We start from the raw sequence: 26,098 nt of genomic DNA on the forward strand, positions 1-26,098 counted from the left end.
CTTTCACTTTGACTATTTCCTGGGTAGGGTTGGGGATGCTTTAAGAACTGCATTAACTGATCTCCCTGGCTTTCTAGTTTCCTACTGGGCTTAGTTCATACTACCTTGGCAAGAAATTTAGGTCACCACGAGGCTGTTCTGCCTCTTGTTTCGTGTGACGCAACAGATCCAGTGGTGTTTCAAGTAACTATTACTGACAGCAAGGCTAAACAGAATGATTGGCAAAGGTCTGAGGGCAAATTCTTCTCCCTTTCAAACTGCCAATGGACTGGTGGGAGACAATAGTTTCATATAACTTCAGATGGCAAGTTTGACCAATCAGCATTTCTTTGTGATTTCTCTTTTCCTGTCTTACTCCTCTTTTCTCTTATTTCTGTTTCCACATGACAGTATTATTCCCTGAGAGTTTTTCTCAGTCTTTGTTTTCAAGAAAACCCAATTTAAGACATCCCAAAGCTCATAAATATTACATGCACACAAAGTTCCATATTTGTACAGGTGCCTTGATCAAAAATATTAATGCTTTGTCATATCTGTATTATATTTTCTCTTCTGCTGACTCTGTGTACTATATCATTTAATTGAATTTGTATGTCTTTAGATCTTTAGAGATTTTAAATCTTTTCTTCACAAAAACTTTTCATCCTTGCTGGAAATACTTTTCTTTGTAAATTTTCTCACCTGTTAAAGCGATAAAATCTATGACACTTAGAGATTCTCACTTAGCTTTTTCTGATTATGTGCTTGTAGAATTCTAATAAAATCCTTCTCAAACTTGAACATACATTAGAGTCACAAGGAAATATGTTGAAAATATAAATTGCTGGGCCTCATTGTCAGAGTTTCTGATTCAGTAGGTAGAGAAAGGCTTGAAAATTCCAATTTCTTACAAGTTCCAAAGTGATGCGGATGCTGCTGAACTGGAAACCTCATTCTGGAAGACATTGTTCTAAGGTTGCACCAATGATATATATGAGGACAGAAGTCTTACTCTAGAGTTGTAACTTAAGTGTGTGATATTGATAGAATAGCCAAGTAAACAGCAGAAAAAAACCTATGGGGGAAAATGTAACTGAACATTTGATGATATACGATTACAATGTGTTTATTTTAAAAAAATTTTTAGACTATTATTTATTTATTTTATTTTTGGATGTGCTAGGTCTTTGTTGCTGCTCCGGCTTTTCTCTAGGTGCAGTGAGCAGGCTTCTCATTGTAGCGATTTCTCTTGTTGTGGAGCACAGACTTTAGGGCACATGAGAAAGTGAAAGTGAAGTTGCTCAGTCGTGTCTGACTCTGCGACCCCATGGACTGTAGCCCACCAGGCTCCTCTGTCCATGGGGTTTTTCAGGCAAGAATACTGGAGTGGGTTGCCATTTCCTTCTCCAGGAGATCTTCCCAACCCAGGGATTGAACCCGGGTCTCCTGCGTTATAGGCAGATGCTTTACCGTCTGAGCCACCAGGAAAGTCCTTAGGGCACATGGTTTTCAGTAACTGCAGTGCATAGATTCATTAGTAGCTGCTCCCAGGCTCTAGAGCCCTGGCTCAATAGTTGTGGCACATGAGCTTATTTGCTTCATGGCCTGCAGGATCTTCCTGAATCAGGGATAAAACCCATGTCTCCTGTATTGGCAAGCTGATTCTTTACCACTGAGCCACCAAGGAAGCTCTATAATGTGTTTCTTAAGTAAGATAAAATCGTCCTAAAGATTGATGTTTGATCTTTTATGAGAGATAGTCCATTTATGAAAATTCCCTTAAGTAAATTGAATTGACATTTTCTTCATAACCATCCTGTTAAGTAGCACTGTTATTACATGTGCTTTAAAGATTAGTAAGTTGGGCAAGTGAACTCCTTCAAAGCACAAGTAGGTAAGTGGTAGAACCAGGCATTGTGTCTCCAGAGCCCATGCTTTGTTGCTTAAGAAGAAATCTGAACAGGAAAAGCAAGGCCAGAAGACGTTAGTGGTGACAGAGCATACACTTAGCCAGATTGTGCCACTCATGAGTCTGGGCTTTCAATCACTGCACGATGGCTCACAGTGGGTTTTTTGTTTTGTTTCATAACGATAGGTAGTTTTTAATCAGAATTAACTATATTTTAATCACTGCAGTTACCACTTTGCACAAATTTGTTCATTTGGTACTATAAAACCTGAGATACTAAATACTTAAAAATATTCTCATTTTATGGGTAAGGACACTGGGTCTTAGAGAAAGTTAAGCATTTAGACAGGTTAAAGAGATTGTGATTTTGAGAATCAGAGGCAATCACAGATGTAATTATGCTGTACATTCCAAAGGTTTTTACAAAATTAATTTGAAAACCTACTTCAATTTAATATAAAAAAATAGCAATAACCACATCAATAAAACAAACATTCAAAAATGCCCCCTTTCAACCTTGCAGTAACAATTCTTTTTTGTTGAATCAAAACCAGTTTGTCATCATCTTGATAAAGACTTCAGAAAACAACAACAACAAAAAAAAGACAGAAAAACTGGAAAACATAAACTAAATGAAATGGAAGCACTGAATAGGAAATAAAAAAATTGAAACAAACTAAATGAAAATAGAAGACCATCAAATACTCCAGTTGTTTTTAAACATGGCTGTTCATTAGAAATACACATAGAGCTTTGGAGAAAAAAAGCAACACCTGGGCATTTGCATTTTTCAAAAAATTACAAGAAAATTCTCATATGCATCTGGATTTTAATAAGTAATTAGAGGTTTTCTATTAAATGGTAGGTTTAGTGATATAGAATTCTATTATTTTCTGTTGACTAATCATGATACAATGGTATTAAGCAAATAATAGCTACATAATCACAATTGTAAAAGATGTTTATCAGTTACCACAGTCAGTAGCCAGATTTAAAAAATCAAAAGATAATTACATCTGCAAACCATAATGGAAACATGATTCACCTAATCATGTAAAATAATTACATACAATTTGAGGGGTTAAATAGAGTGATGTGGTACATGGAAGTGTATACATACAAATTTCCATCTGCCCAGCCAGTCTATGCCTTTTGGTGGTGCATTTGATCCATTTACATTCAAGGTAATTATCTGTATGCATGAATAAAAGGTCTGTCTAGTCAAGGCTATGGTTTTTCCAGTAGTCATGTTGTGGATGTGAGAGTTGGACTATAAAGAAAGCTGAGTGCAGAATTGATGCTTTTGAACTATGATATTGGACAAGACTCTTGGGAGTCCCTTGGACTGCAAGGAGATCCAATAAGTTCATCCTAAAGAAGATCAGTCCTGGGTGTTCATTGGGAGGACTGATGTTGAAGCTGAAACCCTAATACTTTGGCCACCTGATGAGAAGAGCTGACTCTTGAAAAGACCCTGATGCTGGGAAAGATTGAAGGCAGGAGGAGAAGGGGATGACAGAGGATGAGATGGCTGGATGGCATCACTGACTCAATGGACATGAGTTTGGGTGAACTCTGGGAGTTGAGGATGGACAGAGAGGCCTGACATGCTGCAGTTCATGGGGTCACAAAGGGTCAGACACGACTGAGTGACTGAATTGAGCTGATGATACTATTTGCATTTTCTTCATTGTTTTTGGTTTATTTTGTATACCTTCTCTTGTGTTTCCTACATAAGGAAGTTCCTTTAGCATTTGTTGTAAAGATGGTTTGGTGGTGCTAAATTCTCTTAACTTTTGCTGATCTGGAAAACCTTGATTGCTTCATCAGATCTGAACAAAAGTCTTGCTGGGTAGAGCATTCTTGGTCGTAGGTTCTTCCCTTTCATCACTTTAAATATATCATGCCCTTCCCTTCTGGCTTGTCGAGTTTCTGTTGAGAAATCAGCTGATAACCTTATGATAGTTTCTTCATATGTTATTTGTCATTTTTTCCCTTCTTGTTTTTAATATTTTATCTTTTTCTTTAATTTTTGCCACTTTGATTGCTATGTGTCTCAGAGCGCTCCTCTTTGGGTTTATTCTGCCTGGACTCTCTATTTCCTGGGTTTGGTTGACTATTTCCTTTCCCATGTTAGGGAAGTTTTCAGCCATTATCTCTTCAAATATTTTCCCTGGTCCTTTCTGTGTCTCTTCTCCTTCTGACATTTCTCTGGTGGCTCAGATTGTAAAGAACCTACCTATAATGTAGGACACCCATGTTTGATCCCTGGGTGGGGAAGATCCCCTGGAGAAAGGAATGGCTACCCACTCCAGTATTTTTGCCTGGAGAATTTCATAGACAGAGGAGCCTGGTGGGCTACAGTCCATGGGGTCACAAAGAGTCAGACATGACTGAGTGACTAACACACTTTACATGCACATAATGCAAATGTTAGTGTTTTTCATGTTGTCCCAGAGGTCTCTTATGCTGTCTTCATTTTGTTTTTCATTCTTTTTTCTATATTCTGTTCTGCCTCAGTGATTTCTACTATTATATCTTTAGGGAAGTGACTTTTAAAAGCCGTAAAAAGGAATGAAATTGTTCCATTTGAAGAGACATGGATGGACCTAGAGACTATCATACAGAAAGTCAGAAAGAGAAAATCACATCATATAGATGGAAATTAAAAAAAAAAAAAAGAGGGTATATATGTATACATACAGCTGATTCACTTTGCTATACAGGAGAAAATAACAACATTATAAAGCAACTCTACTTCAATAAAAATTTTTAAAGGACAATTTGACTTTTTTAGCAGATTCATGTGCTACTATGAACACATTAAGTTTTCTTTCATTCTACTCACTGGTTGATTTATCTCTTTATGAAAAACATGTCTCCTAGGTTGGAGCCTTAACACTCACTCTTGATTGTCCTTTGAAGTTGAAGCAAGGCATATCACCTTTTGCTTTATCAATCCACTGAGGGAGCATTTATTTTAAATGAATGGGATAGAGTTTTTGGAAAAATCTTATTTTCTTATTGCTATTTGACATCCTTCAATAACTAATTATTTCAAGTTTAGGAAAATGCACATTTGCATGTTTTTTCATGAATTCTCCTAATGATATCATGCAGTGAAACTTAAAAAAACAACATCTGTATTCTCACCTTTTGTGTAAACTCTTATAATGTACATGTACTGTCTTCAGGAACTATGGGGAAGTATATGACATTTTTATATTGTGCTACTTTGTTTAATTAGAACTGACTCAGAATGAAGTACAATTCTGCCCTCTGTGCAACTGCCTTGAACTTTCTTCACTTATATGGAGTCCTCAGCTTCGTTGCCAAGCAACCATGCTCAAATTGCTACTTTGCCTTTGCACTGAGAGCAGTCAACTCTACCACATATACTTTGCTTTGCATTTTTTAAGCACAAATAATTTTCTCCTTTCTTTAAGGCAATTGTATCTTTTAGTTCTGTATTTTTGACAAATCTGTTTCATAAGCTATGTATGTTCTATATCTTATACCTGACAAGTTTCTTCTTTTGTCAATTTAGAAACTTGGAATTTATCTTCTTTTTGCCTTCTTAGTTTATCAGAGATGTAGTTGTGTCTTCAGCTAATAAATAAAATGCCAACAAGATTTACAATAGATGTGAACAAGAATCAAACAGATGAAAAAACTAATTCAGCAAATATTTATCATATTCTATTTACCCTTTTTGGGGCTGGAGAAATAACAGTGACCAAAGCAGACAAAATACTTGCCACCATGAAGCTTACATTCTATTCAAGGAAAATAGGTAAATACTTAGGGAACAAATAATAATGCAAATATATATATATATATATATATATATATATATACAGCTGGTGTCAATAAGCTATAAGGAGGAGAAGGTCTACTTTTTTTTGGTGTCTTTATATTTGCATGCATGTGTGCTCAGTTGCTTCAGTCGTGTCTGACACAGGTGGGCCTTATGGACCATGGACCACCAGGCTCCTCTGTCCATGGGATTCTCCAGGCAAGAATACTGGAGTGGGTTGCCATTCCCTTCTCAAGGGGATCTTTCCAATACAGGGATCAAACCTACATCTCTTGCATCTCCTGCATTGTCAGGCAGGTTCTTTATAGCTGAGCCACCATGGAAACCCCATCTTTGTATACATACATGCCTAAACATATATATATATATTTATATATTTTATATTAAACATGTTAAACATATTTATATATATATAATTAAACATAATATATTCTGTTTAATGTGTTTATAATTATATAAATGTTTAATATAATATGTTTAATTATAAATATAATATGTGTGTAGGTGTTTGTGTATATACATATTATATTAATAATTCATGTACAGTTAGATGGCAATTTTTAAAGAAATAATTAAAATTATAACTACAAAATTGGAAGAATTATAAGGGGCTATACCCATGAGGGATGTGACATATAAGTATCAGTTTTCTAGTACACCCACAATTGATGTTTGGCTTAAAATAAAACTGACAAGAAAGATGCGGAGCTCAAAGCAGTTAGGCAGTTACCATGCTGTTATTTGGTAGCCAAGGAAAGGCTCACTGAGAAGATGACATTTGAATAATGATTTAAAATAATTGAGGGAAGTGTTAGCATGGTTGATAAATGGTTACAAGTGGGTCAAGATTAAAGATAGGAAGCTAAAATGGAAAGACAAGACAGAAAGTTGTTACTGCAGAGTAGAATTTTATGAGTGTTAAAGATGTTGGAAATAAAGAATAGGGTTGTCTGTGAGAATGAACAACTGAAGCAGAGTAAAGAATATGAACACTGGAGGATTCAGATAAAAAAACTGAGTAGCAAACTTATTAGATGGTTTTTATACACATATTCTCAACTAATCAAACATTCAGTTCAGTTCAGTTCAGTCGCTCAGTCATGTCTGACTCTTTGCGACCCCATGAATCGCAGCACGTCAGGCCTCCTTTCCATCACAAACTCCCAGAGTTCACTCAGACTCACGTCCATCAAGTCAGTGATACCATCCAGCCATCTCATCTTCTGTCATCCCCTTCTCCTCCTGCCCTCAATCCCTCCCAGCATCAGAGTCTTTTCCAATGAGTCAACACTTCACATGAGGTGGCCAAAGTAATGGAGTTTCAGCTTTAGAATCATTTCTTCCAAAGAAATCCCAGGGCTAATCTCCTTCAGAGTGGACTGGTTGGATCTCCTTGCAGTCCAAGGGACTCTCAAGAGTCTTCTCTAACACCATAGTTCAGAAGCATCAATTCTTTGGCACTCAGCTTTCTTCACAGTCCAATTCTCACATCCATACATGACCACAGGAAAAACCATAGCCTTGACTAGATGGACCTTTGTTGGCAAAGTAATGTCTCTGCTTTTGAATATGCTATCTAGGTTGGTTATAACTTTCCTTCCAAGGAGCAAGCGTCTTTTAATTTCATGGCTGCAATCACCATCTGCAGTGATTTTGGAGCCCCAAAAAATAAAGTCTGACACTGTTTCCACTATTTCCCCATCTATTTCCCATGAAGTGATGGGACCGGATGCCATGATCTTCATTTTCTGAATGTTGAGCTTTAAGCCAACTTTTTCACTCTCCACTTTCACTTTCATCAAGAGGCTTTTTAGTTCCTCTTCACTTTCTGCCATAACGGTGGTGTCATCTGCATATCTGAGGTTATTGAGATTTCTCCCGGCAATCTTGATTCCAGCTTGTGTTTCTTCCAGTCCAGCATTTCTCATGATCTCCTCTGCATAGAAGTTAAATAAGCAGGATGACAATATACAGCCTTGATGTACTCCTTTTCCTATTTGGAACCAGTCTGTTGTTCCATGTCCAGTTCTAACTGCTCCTTCCTGACCTGCATACAGATTTCTCAAGAGGCAGATGAGGTGGTCTGGTATTCCCATCTCTTTCAGAATTTTACACAGTTTATTGTGAGCCACACAGTCAAAGGCTTTGGCATAGCAATAAAGCAGAAATAGATGTTTTTCTGGAACTCTCTTGCTTTTTCCATGATCCAGTGGATGTTGGCAATTTGATCTCTGGTTCCTTTGCCTTTTCTAAAACCAGCTTGAACATCAGGAAGTTCAAGGTTCACATATTGCTGAAGCCTGGCTTGGAGAATTTTGAGCATTACTTTGCTAGCGTGTGAGATGAGTGCAATTGTGCAGTAGTTTGAGCATTCTTTGGCATTGCCTTTCTTGGGATTGGAATGAAAACTGACCTTTTCTAGTCCTGTGGCCTCTGCTGAGTTTTCCAAATTTGCTGGCATACTGAGTGCAGCACTTTCACAGCATCATCTTTCAGGATTTGGAATAGCTCAACTGGAATTCCATCACCTCCACTAGCTTTGTTCGTAGTGATGCTTTCTAAGGCCCACTTGACTTCACATTCTGGGATGTCTGGCTCTAGGTCAGTGATCATACCATCGTGATTATCTGGGTCGTGAAGATCTTTTTTGTACAGTTCTGCGTATTCTTGCCACCTCTTCTTGATATCTTCTGCTTCTGTTAGGTCCATACCATTTCTATCCTTGATCGAGCCCATCTTTGCATGAAATGTTCCCTTGGTATCTCTAATTTTCTTGAAGAGATCTCTAGTCTTTCCCATTCTTTTGTTTTCCTCTATTTCTTTGCATTGATCGCTGAGGAAGGCTTTCTTATCTCTTCCTGCTATTCTTTGGAACTCTGCATTCAGATGCTTATATCTTTCCTTTTCTCCTTTACTTTTCACTTCTCTTCTTTTCACAGCTGTTTGTAAGGCCTCCCCAGACAGCTATTTTGCTTTTTTACATTTCTTTTCCATGAGGATGGTCTTGATCCCTGTCTCCTGTACAATGTCATGAACCTCATTCCATAGTTCATCAGGCACTCTTACCTATCAGACAGGCAAATTTGTCCTTGGAATACAGAATGAAGCAGGGCAAAGACTAATAGAGTTTTGCCAAGAAAATGCACTGGTCATAGCAAACACCCTCTTCCAACAACACAAGAGAATACTCTACACATGGACATCACCAGATGGTCAACACTGAAATCAGATTGATTATATTCTTTGCAGCCAAAGATGGAGAAGCTCTATACAGTAACAAGACCAGGAGCTGACTGTGGCTTAGATCATGAACTCCTTATTACCAAATTCAGACTTAAATTGAATAAAGTAGGGAAAACCACTAGACCATTCAGGTATGACCTAAATCCAACATTAAGGCAATATTAATTTTAGACTGTATTACAGTCACGTGCTATAACCTATAAATGATGGGTAATGACCTGGATGGTAGTAGTGATAAGACTGACAATATTATGGGGAATGGAGGAGGGGCAAGTGTCTCACCAGGAACAACCAGAGCTATTCAGGGTTAAGTATTCCTGTGTGTGTGTGCTTGTGGCCTCAGTCATGTTCAACTCTTTGCCACCCCATGGACAGTAGCCTGCCAGGCTCCTCTGTTTATGGAATTTTCCAGGCAAGAATACTAGAGTGGGTTTCCATTTCCTTCTCCAAAGGATCTTCCTGACCCAGGGATCAAGCCCTCATCTCTTGCATCTCCTTCATTGGCAGGCAGGTTCTTTACCAGCTGAGCCACCGGGGAAGCCCGTACATGACAACATTCCTTTGTACATGACAACAAGTAAAAATCGATAGTGAGTGGTAAAATTTAGTGACCTGAAATTTACAACTGAGGGATTTTAGTGAATAGAGATGAAGAACACTGTGAAAATAAAGATGAGGAGCTTTCCAAGATCTGCAGTACATAAGACATGTGAACGAAAACAGTCCTCGCTTGAGGACTACAAAGGGAGCATTGTTCTGAGGGAAATCCTAGTGTCATTTTCACTAAGACAAAGGGAATGTTCAAAGAAAGTATTTAGAAGACAATGTTTTTGCTGATTAACAACCAAGATTCCCTGAAGTCATGATTAAAAAATTCAAAATTTGGAGAGCAGCTTGCAACAGCTGACAGGGGCAACTGATAGAGAAAAAGGGACACACAGGATAAATGGAGTTCCCATGATGACAGATGACATAGGCTTCCTGGTCTACTGGATAGACTCGCTGTCTGGTGAAATCAAGGAGATTAGTCTTAATGGTCTTAAAGCATATTTAGAGTTACATACACCTATGCATTTATTATATTTGCATATATATCACATGTGTGTGTGCTAAGTTGCTTTAGTCATGTCCTACTGTTCACAGCCTATGGACTGTAACCCACCAGACTCCTCTGTCCATGGGACTCTCCAGGCAAAAATACTGGAGTGAGTTGCCATTTCCTTCTCTAGGGGATCTTCCCAACTCAGGGATAGAATCTGCATCTCTTAAGTCTCCTGCATTGGCAGGTGGGTTCTTTACCACTAGTGCCACCTGGAAAATCCTATATAAGACAAATTCATATATTTATATACACTTGCAAGAATGTAAACACACAGTCACAGAAATTAGACACTGGAACTTTCAGACTACAGGCTAAAAATGAGATATTAATATTAATTATCATGTGTATGGCTTGCAACTAGCTACTTTCTCTGAAGTTCCATAAGCATTTTTCTAAAGAGCAAAATCCAGTGAGAGAAGTCTATTATATCCAAATTTAAGAGGACCAAACCAAGGATAAAATTTCCTTGTAACTTAAATCAAAATGGATAATATCATCCTGCTACATTGCTAAACTTATAAGCCCAAGATTAAAGTACACATATCTTTTATGTAATCTGAACGTTAAATTCACTGTTAATTAAGTTGCCATATTTATTAACAGGAATAATATCAATTAAAGTAAAAACAGATAACACATTCTCACATTTCCAGATCTAGTTAATGAGTTCTGTATATATGTATGCATGCTCACTCATCTCAGATTCTGCATCTCCCTGGACTGTAGACCACCAGGCTGCTCTGTCCATGGAAGTTTCCAGGCAAGAATTTTGGAGTGGGTTGCCATTTCCTACTCCAGGGAATCTTCCCCACCCAGGGATGGAACCCACATATCCTGCATCTCTTGAGTCTCCTGCATTGGCAGGGGCATTCTATGCCACCTGGAAAGCCCCTTAATGAGTTCTGCTCATCCACTAATCTCACTTTATTGAGCAAACTTTGAATATATGTTTTTGAATTCTTATATTTAAAAGGAAGAAAACCATTTCATAAAGAAATCTTGTGCTTCTTAATTATATTATAAATTTCACTATGTGACTCAGTGGTCTTTATCTCTCTGGTTCTCTAATTTAAATTGAATTCACATAAACTTTCCTACACTGGTAAAGCCCACACTGGTAATTTATTTGTAAAATCACACTTTGGAAAACGATGTTGCAAATGTCTTTATCTCATTTGAAACATAAAACAGTTCAAGTATTTTTAAAAAATTCAAACTAACTGACAGTTTCAGTATATTTCATTCATGTACAGGAGGGAAGGTTTATTTTTTATTTCAAGAAAGTAAGGGAATCAACCCTGAATATTCATTGGAAGAACCAATGCTGAAGCTGAAGCCCACTATTTTGGACACCTGAGGTGAGGAGCTGACTCATTGGAAAAGACCCTGACGCTGGAAAAGACTGAAGATAAAAGGAGAAGGGTGCAGCATGAGATGGATATCATCACTGACTCAATGGACATGAGTTTGAGCAGATGCCAGAAGTTAGTGAAGGACATGGAAGCCTGGTGTGCTACAGTTCATGGGGTCACAAAGAGTCAGACACCATTTAGCAACTGAACAACAACAAAAGCACATTACAGAGTCAATACTTTATAAAAGCTTTTAAAAGCTCTCAGGTTGTCTGTTCTGAGATTCTGAATAGAAGGAAATGCTCCAGAATAATCACTGTGTACTTCAAATATGGACTAGAAAGCTATGGGGCACTGTGGCCTAGAAATTCAACGGTAGTCTTAATTTTTGGCTGCTTTTGCTGGAAACTCTTTAAGCAGTCAATGGGAGTGATTTATCTGGAAGGAAATGTACGATTTTAAGGAGAAATGCTTTCACACCTTCAGTGAATCTAGATAATGTTTTGTGTATCTAAAGATTGCAGCTGTCTTTGGGAGGGCTGATCCAGGTCCTGAATATCTTAAGCCTCAGCTTGCAGAAAAGAATTTAAATGAGGACCTTTGTTTCTGGAGGATTAGAGTAAAAAAGAGGATGCTCAGAAGAATTGAGTGTAGGAAAAGAGGGTTAGAGCATTTCAATTCAGTCAAGAGCTTTTTCTCTGAGAGGGCCCTCACTTATTTCCTCACTTTGAGGCTTAAGAAGCACCAAGTCCAGTAAGTGAGAAAAGGTCCCTACGTGAAAAGCACAATCTGAGTTATCAGATGTATTCGTGTGTTCAGTTGCTAAGCCGTGTCTGACTCTCTGCTGTCCCATGGACTGTAGCCCACCAGGCTCCTCTGCCCATGGAATTTTCCAGGCAAGAATACTGGAGTGGGTTGCCATTTCTTACTTCAGGGGACCTTCCTGATCCAGGGGTTGAACCCATGTCTCCTGCATTGGCAAGCACATTCTTTACCACTAGAGCCACCTAGGAAACTTTGACTCCTCAGGATCCCCATGGTCAACAAAACATGCCAGCTCAAAGTGTTAGCTAGGAATGACATTTTTTTTTAAATTTTAATTTGATTGGAGCATAGTTTATTTACAATCTGAAAGGATACATGTAGATTTCTTTGTCTCCATCCTGGGTGAACTTTTCTGGCAATAAATGAATTATCTCCAAAGTAAGATACCAAAAGTATTTTTGAGACAGAATGGTCATGTGACAAATTCATTGGTTACCAAATGGGATGCTCTATGGCTTCATCCAGAAGCTGGTACCTCTCATGGTAGAAGAAGAAGGGAGGACAGCTTCCTTACTAGAACCCTGATGGTGGAAAAGGACACTTCAGTGTAACTGAGATGGGGGCCTAGCAAAGATAATTCTACATTTACACCATTATTAGCTTATACTTATTCTTTCCATATCAACTAGAAATAGTAAAAAAAAAAAAAAATTGATTTGGCACATGAGTGATGTTGCAGATGGTGACTGCAGCCATGAAATTAAGAGGCTTGCTCTTTGGAAGAAAAGCTATGACCAACCTAGACAGCATACTAAAAAGCAGAGACATTATTTTGCCAACAAAGGTCCGATTAGTCAAGTCTATGGTTTTTCCAGTAGTCATGTATGGATGTGAGAGCTGGACTATAAAGAAAGCTGAGTGTTGAAGAACTGATGCTTTTGAACTGTGGTGTTGGAGAAGACTCTTGAGAGTCCCTTAGACTGCAAGGAGATCCAACCAGTCCATCCTAAAGGAAATCAGTCCTGAATATTCATTGGAAGGACTGATGCTGAAGCTGAAACTCCAATACTTTGGCTACCTGATGCAAAGAACTGACTCATTGGAAAAGACCCTGATGCTGGGAAAGATTGAAGGCAGGTGGAGAAGGAGATGACAGAGGATAAGATGGTTGCATGGCATCACCAGCTCAATGGATATGAGTTTGAGTAACCTCTAGAGTTGGTGATGGACAGAGAAACCTGGGGTGCTCCAGTCCATGGAATCAAAAAGAGTTGGAAATGACTGAGCAACTGAACTGAACTGAACTGATGTTGATGGAAATCTCAAATCACTAATATATGTGAAACAAAAAGCCAATTTACAATTTTTTTTCTTGACCAGGATAGAAGTGTTAGTAAACATAAAGTCAGCTTCTCATTGAGCAAATAAGTTGGCCAGTAATTTAGATTTGGGGGAAATGTGGAATCTGAAATAGATTTCAACAAAGCAGGGTTTTAATTAGAGTTTATCACTGAATGAATGCTTTCTACATTCCAAATGGATCTGCTCCTTGGGGGTCCACTGATTGAAAGGGATTCAGTGTAAAAGAGACTTCTGCAGCTTCCTGCATATATTTAAGTCACATTCTTCAAGAAGAGCAGGGTTTACAGATTCTTCTGTGTATGTGCAAAGGAAATCTTCAAGCAAGTATAGACATTTTTTGTTTGTTTGTTTTCATTGTCCCCCTTTGTCCCTCTTTGGTTAGATCACAGAGGAGATGATTAAATATTGTCTGGCTCTATACACTATCAATCATGGTTCCATTTAGGAAAATGTCATATAACATACAGAAAAGGTTCTGGAACTTTCACTTTTTTAGTGAAAGAAGGTTACAGTGTGGACAGACAATACTACACCAAGAAAGAGCAATTTTTATCACAATGTTCATTTTATAACTGCAAAAGTTTCAAGAGTCAAATAATGCACACAAAAGTATAAAAATACACACCAAGAATGCACTACAAACAAATAAACCAATCCCCATCCCCCAAACTCCAGACCTAAAGGCTATACAATTTTAGGATAGAAAAATAAGTTTGGTCTGATTCAGTTGATATTATTCTACAAACTCTTTTGAGATCTCAGATTACCATGCAGACACTCACCCATCTGGGAAAAATAGTTAGAATGTTATACTAAGGGAAATGTATGTTATGTTTGCAGGTCTCTTGACTACAGTGAATGAAATAAGCAAGATCTCAAGGAAGTGTTACTGTAAAACCTCACAATCTACTGAAATCTGCCAAAGAAAAATATAAAATTATTCATAATGCAGTTTCTCACTAGACAAAAATAAAAATGCAATGTAAAATATAGACAATACAAGAGGGTTTTTTTTTGGGGGGAGGAGATGATGTTTAGATTACATTTAAACAAAGCAAGACTTGTTGTTGTTTAGTCACTCAGTTGTATCTGACTTTTTGTGACCCCATGGACTACAACACACCAGGCTTCCCTGTTCTTCACCATCTCCCAGAGTTTGCTCAAACTCATGTCCATTGAGTCAGTGATGCCAACCAACTGTTTCATCCTTTATCATCTCCTTCTCCTCCTGCCTTCAATCTTACTCAGCATCAGGATTTTTTCCAGTGATTCAACTCTTCACATCAGCTGGCCAATATTGGAACTTCAGCTTCAGCTTCAGTCTTTCCAATGAATATTCAGAGTTGATTTCCTTTAGGATTGATTGGTTTGATCTCCCTGCAGTCCAAAGGACTCTCAAAAGTATTCTCCAACACTACAGTTCAAAAATGTCAGTTCTACATGAAAAGATGCTCAACATCATTCATTATTAGAGAAATGCAAATCAAAACCACTATGAGATATCATTTCACACCAGTCAGAATGGCTGCGATCCAAAAGTCTACAAATAATAAATGCTGGAGAGGGTGTGGAGAAAAGGGAACCCTCTTACACTGTTGGTGGGAATGCAAACTAGTACAGCCACTATGGAGAACAGTGTGGAGATTCCTTAAAAAACTGGAAATAGAACTGCCTTATGATCCAGCAATCCCACTGCTGGGCATACACACTGAGGAAACCAGAACGGAAAGAGACACGTGTACCCCAATGTTCATCGCAGCACTGTTTATAATAGCCAGGACATGGAAGCAACCTAGATGTCCATCAGCAGATGAATGGATAAGAAAGCTGTGGTACATATACACAATGGAGTATTACTCAGCCATTAAAAAGAATACATTTGAATCAGTTCTAATGAGGTGGATGAAACTGGAGCCTATTATACAGAGTGAAGTAAGCCAGAAGGACAAACACCAATACAGTATACTAACGCATATATATGGAATTTAGAAAGATGGTAACGATAACCCTGTATGCGAGACAGCAAAAGAGACACTGATGTATAGAACAGGCTTATGGACTCTGTGGGAGAGGGAGAGGGTGGCAAGATTTGGGAGAATGGCATTGAAACATGTGAAATGTCATGTATGAAACGAGATGCCAGTCCAGGTTCAATGCACGATGCTGGATGCTTGGGACTGGTGCACTGGGACGACCCAGAGGGATTGGGGAGGGAGGAGGGAGGAGGGTTCAGGATGGATTTTCTTTTAAAAATTTAGAAAAAAAAAATAAATTCATGAAGACTCTACCTATTAAAAAAAAGAACGAAAAAAAGAAAAAAAAAAAATAAAGGTTGGAGAATACTTCTAGTGCTTTCTGCTTTTGGACATGCTCCCAGTGCAGAATGCAAAGTCTGCCGAGGTTCTTGAGATGAGAAAGGGAAGAATATACACAGGAGGGATAACAAAATGCGCAAATTGATCTCTTTAAATTATGCTGCCCCAAATTTGCCACTGAGACAAGGTGATGCGTCAGCATTTGCGGAGTGCTTTATGACTCTCATGATGGAGAGAGTGTGTCGGAGGATCACGGGGTTAATACTTTCCCTGGCATCTCAGTTGTCTTCCTTTTGGGGAAAAGTTCACTTAAGACCCATCATCTGAAGATTTGGAGGGATATGGGCAGAATTATGAATCTCTAGACCATTTTCTCCAGAGGCATTTGCTCAAAGGAGGTCACATTAATTTGCTGCTAATTATATGAAGCTAGATTTATCGGTGAAGATGGGTTTGGCAGCAAATAATCAAAAAGTCTACTCAAAAGGGTTTAAACAATAAGAGAATTTAAAAAAAGAAGCTAACTACACTCTCCATGTCTACCTGCTGAGCCCCATAGATGTCATGATTGATGGAAAGGCATTACAGAACGCTGACTCTGAGGAAAAAAAAAAACAAACCAAAAATGTCAGTTCTTCAGAACTCAGCCTTCTTTATTGTCCAATTCTCACATCCATACATGACTAATGGAAAAACCATAGCTATGATCTTTGTCAGCAGAGTAATGTCTATGCTTTTTAATAAGGTGTCTAGTTTTGTCATGGCTTTTCTTCCAAGCATAAAGCATCATAATTTCATGACTGCAGTCACTGTCTTCAGTGATTTTGGAGCCCATGAAATTAAAGTCTGTCACTGTTTCCATTGTTTACCAATCTATTTGCCATGAAGTGATGGGACCAGATGCCATGATCTTAGTTTTTGAATGTTGAGTTTTAAGCCAACTTTTTTACTCTCCTCTTTCACTGTCATCAAGAGGCTCTTTAGTTCTTCTTTGCTTTCTGCCATAAGGGTGGTGATACCTGCATATCTGAGGTTGTTGATATTTCTCCCAGCAATTTTGATTTCAACTTGTGATTCATCAAGCCTGACATTTTGCATAATATACTCTGCATATAAGTTAAATAGGCAGGGTTGACACACTCCTTTCCCAATTTTGAACCAGTCTGTTGTTCCATGTTTGGTTCTAACTGTTGCTTCTTGACCTGCATACAGGTTTCTCAGGAGGTAGGTAAGGTGGTCTGATATTCTCACCTTTTCAAGAATTTTTGAGTTTGTTGTGATCCACACAGTCAAAGGTTTTAGTGTAGTCAATGAACCAGATGTTTTTTCTGGAACTCTCTTGCTTTTTCGATGACTGAATTAATGTTGACAATTTGATCTCTGGTTCCTCTGACTTTTCTAAATCCAGCTTGTACATCTGAAAGTTCTCGGTTCATGTACTGTTGAAGCCTCACGTGGAGGATTTTGATCATGACCTTGCTAGCATGTGACATGAGTACAACTGTGTGGTAGTTTGAACATTCTTTAGGATCGCCTTTCTTTGGGATTGAAATGAAAACTGAACCTTTCCAGTCCCATGGCCACTGATGAGTTTTCCAAATTTGCTGGCATACTGAGTGCAGCACTTTCACAGCGTCATCTTTTAGGATTTGAAATAGCTCAGCTGGAATTCCATCACCTCTACTAGCTTTGTTCTTAGTGAAGCAAGATCAGAATTTGAACAAATTATTATGGGTCTATTATCTAAATAAAATTAAGAACAGATCTGTTCATGACTGGAGTCTACCTGTAGTATGTGATTCTACACAAAACCACAGAATCTTAAACTTATGTGTCAGTTATGTCCTTTAGGATCCTTTCAGCATTTGATTAAATTTTAAAGATTCTTTTAGTTATGTTGTACACATACCTCTAAGAATTAACCTTTGGTACAGAAAGCTAAATGATTGGTTAATTTTTGTTGCATCAATCTGTTTGTAAACCACTCATAGTTTTCAGGAATTAATGAAGATTTGGTGACAGACATATTTTCCTCTGTTATGGGGAAACCTTTGTTTAAATAGCCTTTATTCAGATGTTAAGTACTTTTTTTGCTTATAATAATACATTGTAAATAATGTGCAGATCAAAGCCTGTTATATTTCTTGATTATTTTTCAATATTGTTTAAAAATAAGGCAGAATAATCAGTACATAGGATGACAGTTTAACACTAACCAAATAGCCAGTGAAGTCACAATATCGTGAAGGATTCATTATTACTTTAGTGTGTCATAAAATCATATGCAATATACAAACTGCCAAGTCTGCATTCTATGCCTTCACAGAATCCCCACAAATCCTAAGACATGGCTTCACCTTTAATAACAACTTGGTTAATATCAACTATTAGATGGACCAACAAACAGTGCATACATTATCTTTTTTTTAAATGACCAAATTATAGGAAAAGTTTGGTCAGGAAAACAGAAACAATAAGGAATTAGAGCACAGATAACCACTGGATGAGCTGGGAGAACAAAGGCTATGATCTTTTGGCAACAGTGACGTCACTGAAACTGAAGAAGTCAAATACCAGGGGTCCACAATCTCTGCTGGAAGCTGCTGGCTGTGCTGCTCTTATTTGGCTTCAGTTGTCGCTACAAGCGCTTTTGGAAACTGATGGTCTGTTCTCTTGGCCTTCCAAACTCATACATGATGCCCATTGTAAACATTACTTTAATGATGAAAAATATTACATTGTATCTTTTTCAGAGTGCCATATTAAGAATGCATGGATATTGGATTCTCTTAAATCCATGGCAAAAATTATATTGTCTGCAATGTGGAAAGTAATTTGAAAATATAATTTTATAAAACAATGGTGCATAGCATCTTTATATATCACACCTTGGGTAAACAATGAAGCACACATTTAAAAAATCTGAATATTTTCTAATAAATACTGTTATTTCCTTTTCCTGTTCCAGTATTCTTCCTATCTTACCTTGCCAAGTAGTTTTATAAGGTCTTGAACTTCTAAGTTATTTAAACTTTATAACAATCCTCTTAGACAAGTCATCATTCATTTTATAGATTAAGACAATAAGCCATAGAGAGACTGAAGAATTTGTCTAAACTTATACAGTATGTAGTTCTAATTGACCAAGCAAGAAGTGAAGGTCAAGAAAACTTAAGAGAAGCCCCAGAAAAAGACTAAATATCAGTTATTATGTGTTTCCACTGTTTAAATGCCTGAAGATCATGCATGGTGAAAAGCTATATCTCTTGTATTAATGTCCAACACATTTAAACAGTTTGCTATGTTTTTCTTCCACTCAAGTGCCTTAATAATGATAATAATCATAACAATTTGGGTTTCCATGGCATTTAATTTTTTTACAAGTTATTTCATACTTTTAATGTGTGAATATACTCATAACAGCTCACTGTTACCAGTTTTGTCCACCTGGGAAATTAAGCTTTAAAATCAGAATTAATAATATGGTATTTATAGTCCCTTTCCTTTGGGAATATATATGTAGAGCTTTATATTTATATATATATACATATAAAATTATTATAATCATATAGGCATGTACACTAATTACACATAAATATCCATGTTTTCCATGGGCTTCAAAGTTATATAATTACTCATCGTTTTCTATGCCTATATACAGTGAATGGATTGGTTATACTTTTAGATTGGTAACTTTTATAGACATTTAAAAATCAGAATGTAAGCAGTTTTTAACCACATTTTTTGTTGTTGTTGTTGATGTTGTTACTAAATAAAGCAGAAATGTCACCTATTTTTATGTAGTTTTTAAGTGCATTGGCAGAAAAATGCCCCAAAGATATATACAATGAGGGAAAATGTACTTTTGCCTTTGGTTTAGCAAATAATACAAAGGGAAAAGGCATGACAAGCAGTATTTCTCAAACTTATTTAATATGTACCCATATTTTGGTGGAAAGAAAATATGTAAACTTAGGGTTACACCTGACTTAAACATGTATTTAATGTTGCATAAGAAGTTCAAAACATAGACCTGGATATAAAACCCATATGCTTTTACAGCTATATAACCAAAACTAATTTAAAAATTAATTATAAACACTGTAAAGTTAATGATATTCAAATTAAGAACATTGATTTAATGTTACAAATAATATTTTGCTGAAACTTAATTGCAATAACCAGCTATGCTGGGCAGAAGTTGTTTTTTAATTCAGCATACCTACAAGTTTGTACTCTGTGATAGCTAAATTTTCTTACCAGTATTTCTATTCAAACTGTGGTGGACACTTCACCCTCCTAAATCACTAGGCAGAGTGCAGAATTTGCAATTAATATACCCTGTCATTGCCTCATTATTAGTAGAATGTGGCAATCTTTCCTTTTCTCATTTAAAATAATACTATGTAGATTCAAAATATCTTTAAAAGCAAAATTTAAACCAAGAGGCAAGTAATCAGTTCATATTTTTCAGTATAGTTCTTAATAAAAATATAATATTATGTATTTATTCACTTATATATTAAAAATATTGATTAAATGCCTACTTTGTATCAGGAGCTGGGTACAGAGGAAAATTTATTCAAAATCCATTTTCTCATAGAGCTAGCATTTTATTGTAAGAAAAAAAGGAATTAAAATAAAATCTATGTCTATATCTTTCTATATATCTATATCTGTATATTCCAGAACTTTTAAAAATCCAGAATAGAGTCTATTTTTTTTCTTGTAATATTAGATATATAAAAGTATACAAGTGATGTATCAAGGTATAAACATGATGTCTATAAATATTTATATTATGCCCATTTATAAATTATAGTACTATTCTGTGGTATCATTTTTAATAGCAAAAACTGATAAATATCCTAAATGCCAATAAGGAGTAACTAGTTGATTAATGGCACCCACTCCAGTACTCTTGCCTGGAAAATCCCATGGGCGGAGGAGCCTGGTGGGCTGCAGTCCATGGGGTCGCTTAGAGTCGGACACGACTGAGCAACTTGACTTTCACTTTTCACTTTCGTGCTTTGGAGAAGGAAATGGCAACCCAATTCCAGTATTCTTGCCTGGAGAATCCCCAGGGACGGGGGAGCCTGGTGGGCTGCCGTCTATGGGGTCGCACAGAGTCGGACACGACTGAAGCGACTTTAGTAGTAGTAGTAGTAGTTGATTAAAACTTAATGAAATGGAATATAACACAACCATAATAAAATGTACTATAACAAAATGGAAAGCTGTGCAAATTTTATTGTAAGTTAAAAGACAAGGACCAGATTATTTTATATCATTTGCTTAAAAATGGTTCATATCTATCAATTCATCTATCTAGATATTTAGAAGGAGCCACAGTGGCTATCTGCTTGCAAGATAGAGAATGAAATATAAGTAGAGACACTTCACTGCATGCACATTTCTCTACTTTTTGCTTTGTGACTCATGAGAGTTTTCCAGCTATTCAAAAGTTGAATAAAAATATAGTTTTATAAAGATTTTAAATTGTAGGGTTCAGAAAGATCAGATGGAGCAACACTGTAGTGCTTGCATTGAAATAGGGGGATAGCAGTGGAGACCTGTTAAGAAGAGGTTTTCATATTCAAGATAGCTTTGGAAAACCTTCAAAGGCGTTGGCAGCCTATGGCCCTTGATTGAAATCAGGGTCAATGTCGGTTTTGTAAATAAAATTTTATTGGAACATAGCTACACTTTTTTTTTTTTTTTTTTTATAGATCGTCTGTTCCTGCTTTCACACTGTAACAGCATGGTTGAGTACTTGGACAATTATTGCCTGCAAAGACTAAACATTTGCAGTTTTCGCTTTTACAAAAAAAAAAGCTTGCTGATCCCTGATGTAGAGTACAGAATTTTATAACGGACAATCTGTGTGGTATTGACTAATGATGAGAGTAAATACTGACTCCACCATTTTTAGCTGAAGCAAAGTGGTGAATAAATTTGCCAGTTATGGCCACATATTCAAATAGGATAAGGATCACTTGGAGAGGAGCAAATTCAGAGTGAGGAAGAATAAAACTCAGGATCTCAACAGGATATTGGTGAATTCCTTGAGTGCATCTGTATGATCATGTAGGTCCACAAAATTCTGCTGGAGAAGCAGTTAAGTAGTAGGATAAAAAGTGGATAATTATAGGTTCTAAAACTAATAACCTTTTGAGTAAATCACTTAATGTTTGCGATTCTCAATTTTCTCATGAATATAATAGTAAGTTCATCTAATAATCACGAAAGTCCTTTCCTAAACCAAACTTTGTTAAATAATTACTGAAATTTTACTATATAAGTCCACTAGGTGCTGCTTTTAAGGATTTTTAAGTTAGTGAAAGATGCAAGATATCTAGTTAGGACAATATACCTATTCTGTCCACTGAAGGTCACAGGTAGATAACACTTAATTGTGAAGATTTGTATTCAAATAAATACATTATCAAGCATTTTAATTTGCTTTAAATTGTATCATATTGCACTTTAGAAATACTTACACTTACAACTCAATAAGGGAAAAAAGTCACCACTCTGGGAGGCGGGGCAGGAGATGTGTGTGGAGAGAGTGGGGAAAAAAAAAAAGGAAAAAGTAACCAATCTGGATGTCACATAGACTGCCATCATGCTAGCATCACACCTCCACTTTGCATTTATTTTGATAACTTTTCATAAACAGAGGATTTTGATGGCAAGCAATTTTCAGAGAGTTAATTGGTGAAGAACATAAGGCATTCCTTTGCAAGTATAGCACCTTATTGAGATGTTTGTCTTAAAAAATAAATATAGCAAGAGTGTAATAAAAGCCAGAGAATTTCTCAGTGTTTCTTATCTTTTCTCTCTTTTCATGAGAAACTACAAATTCTTCTAAAAAGCCACACACTTAAAAGAGATTTGAACAGTTACAAAGACAAAGAATCATTTCAGCAGGTTTAATTGCCAGTTGGTTTCTGTCACAACTAAATCTTCAAGCCCTTTTTAGGCCTTTCCAAATTATTGAATACTTTCAAATCCTCCTTGACCTATTTTGTAAAAGTGCTGGTCATTATTTTTTAAGACCATGCTCTCTATGATTATTATGTGCCTGCACACATTCTCTTTCTTGTTCTACATACTGTGATGAAGAAATCTGCTAAATACAGAATTTCATTATATTCAATTTCCATGAGAGAAGAAGTGAGTGTTCTTTATTAAGGTTCTATAATGACTAAATTTTCATCCTTCCAAATATAAAATGGCAGTGTTATCACTTTTCCACACCTTCATTGAAGTTCCATTTCCTCTGTAAACTTTCCCCCTTTTCTCTATTTGATCAGATTATGTTCTCAGATCAGTCAGGAACTGACTACATGGAGCTTTATGTGATCACATTATATGAAATTCAAAGTTGCACCAGTTTGTTATCTGAAAAATTATCTTGCACGTCTTAATAAGTAACATAAAAAAATTATGAACATATGTGTACATATCCATAACAGTTATTTGCTTTTCTCGTCCAGTTCCCTTCTGTATTCTGCAGCACCTTATCATCAAAATTTCCTTTAGTTATATGTACTTCCAAATGTATTATTTATAAATGCATAGAGAAATTCCTCCTTGGGCATGAGCAAATAATTTATATTTTAAAATTATGCAAAGATATCAGAATATTTACTAAAAATTGTGGGAAGCAATCTAAGGTAATGGCATAGTTGGTGACACTCTAGAAAGATAATTTTATAGGTGAGTTATGAAAGAACAATGTGTTGGGACTTCCCTGTTGGTCGAGTGATTAAGATTCTGTGCTTCCAATGCAGGGGGCATGTGTTCAATTCCTGGTTGGGGAACTGAGATCAAACATGCCACATAGCCAAAAAAAGAAATAACTGCATGTTCTCTCCTGCCAGTGTCCACAGAGAACAGAAATACACCTGTAATAATTTTATAAACAAGTTCAGTTTCATCACTGTAAATACTTCAAAGTACAATTATCTCATACTTCATTTCAAGATAGATACATGATTTTCTATAAATAAGCAAATATACCAACATCATATTTTCTTTCTTATGTTTTTATTATAATACTAAACAGGAAAATTTGTTTTTTACACCAACAAAAATATATAAAGATTTCTCAATTTCCTTTTCCTTGCTTTCTCCTGTCCCCTCCCAACCAATCTCAGCATCCTATTCCCCCTCCTTCAAGTTACAAGTATCCTAGAAATTTTGCTATGAATTCACATATCCATTTCCATACACGTATTGAGCTATTGTCAACATATCATATTTTACATTTTGCTTTATCTTTTTCCTTTGTAATAAATACATGGAAAGTATGTTTCTTTGTGGGTACATATAGGTCTGCCTTATTCAAATAACTGCAGTCTTCCATATTAAAGATGTAACATAAGTCATTTCACTGACCTTTGGTGAAGCAGTGGTAAAGAATCCACCTGTCAATGCAGGAAACACAGGAGATGAGGTTTGATACCAGGGTCAGAAAGATCCCCTGGAGAAGGGAATGGCTACCCATTCCATTACAGACTTCCCTGGTGGCTCAGACAGTACAGCATCTACCTACAATGCGGGAGACCTGGGTTTGATCCCTGAGTTGGGAAGATCCCCTGAAGAAGGAAATGGCAACCCACTCCAGTACTCTTGCCTGGAAAATCCCATGGACGGAGGATCCTGGTAGACTACAGTCCATGGGGTCGCAAAGAGTCGGACACGACTGAGCGACTTCACTTCTTCTTCACCCAATCCAGTATTCTTGCCTGGAGAATCCCATGGACAGAGGAGCCTGGCGAGCTATAGTCCACAGGGTCACAGAGTTGGATACAACTGAGCGACTAACACTTTCAGACAGGGCAAACTATGCTACACTTTTTTCTATAATTCAGTGTACTGGCTAAGAGTATAGGTTCCAGATTCAAAGCTATGTATCAGTTTTGTTCCTGTAAAAATGAGAATAATGAGAGCATGTGTCTCAGACTTATTTTGACAAATGCTAGAATACAAGCAAAAGTATTTAAGTAGGACTGCCAAAACTATAAGTATTCAATAGATGTGGTAATAGATAATACATAGATAATAGCTAATAATAGATAATAGATAACCATTATCATATTCATGGTAATAAAACTGTTCATGAATATGAGGTATAGTTTGTTATACTACTGGAATGTTTCCGGTATGTTTCATAATCATTATCTCCCTGAGTCCTGAAAGTGGTACCTAACTCCCTCAGCTACTTCCATCCTAGGGACACTCAGACAAATATTGTCTGTTGAGATTTTCATCTTCTGCTCTTCTGAAAATCTCCCAGTTTCTGAAGTTCCTGTGTGAACCCCAGGTAACAGAGGGCTTTCACCCTGGAGGCTGATAAGAAAGACGACAAACTGCTGCTGCTGCTAAGTCGCTTCAGTCGTGTCTGACTCTGTGCGACCCCATAGACAGCAGCCCACCAGGCTTCCCTGTCCCTGGGATTCTCCAGGCAAGAACACTGGAGTGGGTTGCCATTTCCTTCTCTAATGCATGAAAGTGAAAAGTGAAAGTGAAGTCACTCAGTCGTGTCCGACTCTTAGTGACCCCATGGACTGCAGCCCACCAGGCTCCTCCGTCCATGGGATTCTCCAGGCAAGAGTACTGGAGTGGGGTGCCATTGCCTTCTCCAATGACAAACTAGAGAGTGTAAATATCTAGGCTCTGCAGCCTGTCCTGATACATCTCCATCAATCACTTGTCAAAACTACAGTGTGGTCGCTACCTTTAATAATATAGGGTTTCCTGGTGGCTTAGATGATAAAGAATCCACCTGCAATGTGAGAGACCTAGGTTCAATCCCTGGGTTGGGAAGATCTCCTGGAGAAGGAAATGACAACCCACTCCAGTATTCTTGCCTGGAGAATTCCATGGACAGAGGAGCCTGGTGGGCTACAGTCCATGAGGTTGCAAAGAGTCAGACACAACTGAGAGACTTTCATCTAATAGTATTTTTTTTTTTTTTACTATTTCTATATATTATTATTTACAGTATTTAAATATTATGAACAATTAACCAATATACATACAATTATAAAATATTGCTCTTATTATACAGATTTCATATAGACAATCTATGTGGGGGATTATTTAAATATATATTTTTAGTGACAGTTTACTAGATACAAAATTCCAAGTAGGCAGGTGTTTTGTTTTCTTACAGCAGTTTCAAGGTAGCATTGCATTTTTTCCTTTCAGCTTTCACCCCCCATTTCTTTGAGCTTGAAATCTTAA

The 26,098-nt window shown here is 37.0% G+C and overlaps 1 non-coding gene across 1 annotated transcript; it reads right to left on the reverse strand.

The window, feature by feature from the left end:
* Window positions 1-1,394: 1,394 nt before the first annotated feature.
* Window positions 1,395-1,467, reverse strand: TRNAY-AUA (transfer RNA tyrosine (anticodon AUA)). Its single transcript has one exon. It is a non-coding gene; the product is annotated as a tRNA-Tyr (tRNA).
* Between the last annotated feature and the right edge of the window lie 24,631 nt (window positions 1,468-26,098).

This window comes from Bos mutus, chromosome 16 (genome assembly GCF_027580195.1).
Source record: "Bos mutus isolate GX-2022 chromosome 16, NWIPB_WYAK_1.1, whole genome shotgun sequence".
NCBI lineage: Eukaryota > Metazoa > Chordata > Mammalia > Artiodactyla > Bovidae > Bos > Bos mutus.